Source organism: Triticum dicoccoides, chromosome 3A (genome assembly GCF_002162155.2).
Source record: "Triticum dicoccoides isolate Atlit2015 ecotype Zavitan chromosome 3A, WEW_v2.0, whole genome shotgun sequence".
NCBI classification, from domain to species: Eukaryota; Viridiplantae; Streptophyta; class Magnoliopsida; order Poales; family Poaceae; genus Triticum; species Triticum dicoccoides.
Window position 1 is genome coordinate 118,762,285 of NC_041384.1, and position 4,651 is coordinate 118,766,935.

Consider the following 4,651-nt stretch of genomic DNA (forward strand, 5'->3'; position numbering starts at 1 on the left):
TTGGTGTACTCTTTCTTTCTCAGGTACGTGTACCACCTAACGCTGACAATGCAAACATATCCTTGTTTGAACGGTTCTTGCAGCCCCCACGGTTGATTTTATAATTTTATGCCCACTGATTAAACGAAGCTTGTTGTTTTCAGGTCGACCTCGTGTCATTAAGTCTGTTTCAAGTTGTTTAATGGTGGTAGATACGACATGGTCGTCTAGTCCGATTGTTCTCCTCGATCACGTGTTCTTTTGAAACACGCAATGTTCTTTTGAACTCTTCTTTCTTCTTGCACCCCATGGATAGCACCTGGCTCCTATGTTATATGTACATACACGCGACAGGAGAGAAGAACATAACACTCTTCTCGAGATCAGACATGGATTCGAGGATAGCTTTCTCTTGCTGTGCTCTGCTACTGGTGGTCACACTGTTGCCTCTTTCCGCAAATGCGTCGAGCAAAGTAAGTTATGATTCCTCCTTGTTCGCAAGACTTTAACTTTGGCTTGTTCTGAAATAGTTTTTTGACCACTCTTCGCATGTTTATTTCAGCTCCACATAGTGTACATGGGGGAGAAGAAACATGACGATCCATCTGCTGTCACGGCGTCACACCATGACATACTAACCTCCGTTCTTGGGAGGTACTGGCTAGCTAGTAATCCATGTTACTATATATTAGTACTGTTGCTAACATTATGTCTTGTCTGCAACAGCAAAGATGAATCCTTGAAGTCGATAGTTTACAGTTACAAACACGGATTCTCTGGGTTTGCGGCAATGCTCACCAAAACCCAAGCTAGGACGTTGGCAAGTAAGTGATAAAGATCTGCCGTCTTTATATGTTTTTTTTGTGGGGTGTCTTTATATGTTTTTTGCGGAGTAATTCACATTGGATACTACAATTGTAGAATTTCCTGAAGTTATAAGTGTGAAGCCTAACACTTACCACAAGGCGCACACAACTCGAAGCTGGGACTTCCTTGGCCTTGGACACAACAAATCACCACAACAAACTGACCTCCTCCGAAAAGGGAATTACGGTGAAGATATCATCATCGGGGTGATCGATTCAGGTTTGTAATCAAATTTCTAGTTTAAATCCAGAAGTTGTTGAAACCCAAGTCAGACATTAGAAATGGACATCGGTTGACTCCGTGCTTGTTTTTGTTGCAGGCATATGGCCTGAATCACGAAGCTTTGATGACAACGGATATGGCCCTGTGCAGGCACGGTGGAATGGCATATGCCAGACCGGAACAGCGTTCAATGCAACGAGTTGCAATAGAAAGATCATCGGCGCACGGTGGTACTTCGAGGGAATTAATGCCATGCACCTCAAGGGTGAGTACATGTCACCTCGGGATTTCAGCGGCCATGGCACTCATGTTGCCTCGACGATTGCCGGAGGAGAAGTGCAGGGTGTGAGCTATGCCGGCCTAGCCACCGGCATGGCACGTGGCGAGGCACCACGTGCACGGCTAGCAATTTACAAGGTGTTATGGGGCCCGAACACAGCAGCCAGTGACGCGAGCATCCTCGCAGCCATTGACGATGCCATACACGATGGTGTAGATGTCTTATCGCTCTCACTGGGAGGGGGTGCCGGTCATGAGTTCCCTGGGACACTTCATGCTGTCTTGAGAGGGATCTCAGTTATCTTCTCTGCCGGGAATGATGGCCCGGCACCACAAACGGTGACGAATGTCGTGCCATGGGTCACGACAGTGGCCGCTAGCACGATGGACCGGGCCTTCCCAACCTTCATATCTCTCGGAAACAAAGAAAAGCTTGTGGTATGTACGTTTCTCCAAGTACTTGTTCTGATATTTCCTTTTTAAAAAATATATAGGAAAATGCACCCAAATACATCCACTCTCAAGGAATAGAAACATCCCAGCTAGATAAAAGTCGATAATTTACATCATTACACATGCTAGGTACAGGTTAACTAACAAACTGTTTTTAGTTGAAAGAACACAACTGACTTACCATAATCGTATAGGTTTTACTCTTTTTTGGCGGGAAGTCGTATGATACGTCAAGTGTCAAATTAGCGTGCGCCGAAACATAATCGTATAGGCATTCATTGAACTTTCTTGAAAAAGAAAAACTTACTCTCTCATTTGTCTTTGATCTTAAACGCAGGGACAATCTCTTTACTACAACTCTACTCTGAACAGCGACGACTTTAAGGAGCTTGTTCATGCGGGAAGGTAGCGACATAACACACTCAATTGACAATTTACATTGTTATTAGTTTCACGGTTTATCGAACCATATTCAGTTTAAAACTTTTGCGCAGCTGCACGGAGGAGTGGTTAGCGTCAAGCAATGTGACCGGCAAGATCGTGTTGTGCTACGCACCGAGGGAGGCTCGGAGCGTGTTGCCTCGGGTAGAGCTACCCCGCACCATCAACCGTACCGTGAGTGCCAGAGCCAAGGGCCTCATCTTCGCGCAATACAACATGAACAGCTTGGACTCCCTGACGGCGTGCAAGGCCGGCATGCCATGCTTGTGGTAGACTACGAAATCGCACAGAAAATTGCATATTACTGGGAGAACACAGAGTAAGAAGTCGCGTTGCCTGGAATAGGGTCGATCGTCATATATTTTCTTTCTCCAATAACTAATCTGTGAATGTTTTTTGTCATGATAGGAATCCCATTGTGAAGGTGTCACCTACCATGACTGTTGTCGGAGACGGGGTGCTATCGCCGAGGGTTGCTTCATTCTCCTCCAGAGGTCCGAGCCCCCTATATCCAGGCATACTCAAGGTACTCCCACTGTGAAATTTATAACTCAAAGACAAAATAATTGCACTTGCGGTCCCCCCTTTTTTGCGCAAATACTTGCGGTGCTTTTAACTAACTTTTGTGAACGTCTCCGGATTTAAGACTTTTATCTCTGTGGATGTTTTGACAGCCCGACATAACTGCGCCAGGTGTCAGCATCTTAGCAGCTGTTCGTGGCTCCTATGTGTTACTTTCTGGTACATCCATGGCATGTCCACATGTCTCTGCGGTGACCGCACTGCTTAAGTCAATTCACCGTGATTGGTCACCTGCTATGATCAAGTCTGCAATTGTCACCACAGGTATGCACAATGTTTATATGCAAAGTTCTTCCAGCTAGTTTATCTTATATTACTAACTTGTTTCTTTGTGATGATTCTAGCATCAGTGTCCGATGGTTTTGGTGCGCCAATCGAAGCAGAGACGGTCCCGAGGAAGGTGGCTGATCCTTTCGACTTTGGTGGTGGCCATAGACCCAGACAGAGCCAGTGACCCTGGCTTGGTCTACAACGTGGATGCAAGAGAGTACAAGAAGTTTTTTAACTGCACCATAGGATTGTTGCATGGTTGCGAATCCTACCAACTCAATCTCAATCTCCCGTCGATCGCTATTCCGGACCTCAAGGACCATGTCACGGTTCAACGCACTATCACAAATGTGGGGGCGGTCGGAACGACTTATCATGCGGTGCTTGAAGCTCCAGCAGGGGTGGTCATGTCCGTGGAGCCATCAATGATCACATTCGCCAAAGGTAGTAGCACAAGCATGACATTTAGGGTGTCGTTTACTACAAGGCGGAGAGTGCAAGGCGGGTTTACCTTTGGGAGCTTGACATGGTCAGATGGAAATACCCACTCGGTTAGGATTCCTGTCGCGGTAAGAACTGTGATACAAGACTTTGTTGCGGATACATCTTAAATATATTAAATCAATAGTGTGCAATTGTTCATGCATTCATGTACTTATCATACAAAAATGTAGGAAATACTGAAATCCTTTTCTTCCAATATTATTAAATACATGGTAGTCCTTCATGATTAATGAGATGTGTTGATCCTTGACTGTACTAGCAAAACATTGTGTGGCGTGACCACGTGTCCAAAGGGAGCACATACTTCAGGAAATTTTAACAGGAAAGATGTACTTGCACGTCTCTCCTTAGACGGCAGAGTATTCCGTCAACCCCTTATGTCACAGTACATTTTGTCTATGAAGAAAAGCAATGACAACGACGTGAATCGCAATAAAGTTAGACATGCACAATCACCGTCTATAATGTGGCACGACTTTGTAACAGAAAATTATGACACATGACATAGAAGAGGCATAAGAAGGCTAGCAGCTCTGCAAGTGATATAATGGAAAGGCATTTAGACATGACCAAAACAAGGGACAGTAGCTATTTTCCGGAAGCGGCCATTTGGTGCCCGGGCTCAGATGAGCCAAGGCATTAACAGTACCGTGAATTAAAATAAAAAAATTTCAAAAAGTTCTAATTTCTTTTATGGTGCAAGTTGCTTCTGTGCGTGAACTCGGTTCAAAATTTTGTGAAGTTTGGACATCCGAGGAGTTCGTGGCAAAAAAGACAAATTTCAGATGTCTGAGAAACTTTTGAAAATCGAATTGTTCACGCTTGATTTTGTCTTTTTTGCCATGAGTTCCTCGAAGGTCCAAACTTCACCAAATTTTGCACGGAGCTCACGAACAGAAGCATCTTGCACCGCACAAAAATTGGAATTTTTTTAACTCTTTTTATATTTCAAATCAAGGTATTGTTCATTGTGCTCACCCGAGTCCGGGCTCTGGGTTGAATTATCGCTATTTTCCCTGGAATTGCCCCAAAGTAGTTTGGAACCAACTCATGC

General features: G+C 44.7%; 1 pseudogene; it reads left to right on the forward strand.

Annotated features, from left to right (window-relative positions):
* Positions 1-350: 350 nt before the first annotated feature.
* On the forward strand, positions 351-3,827 carry LOC119267487 (annotated as a pseudogene).
* Positions 3,828-4,651: the final 824 nt, after the last annotated feature.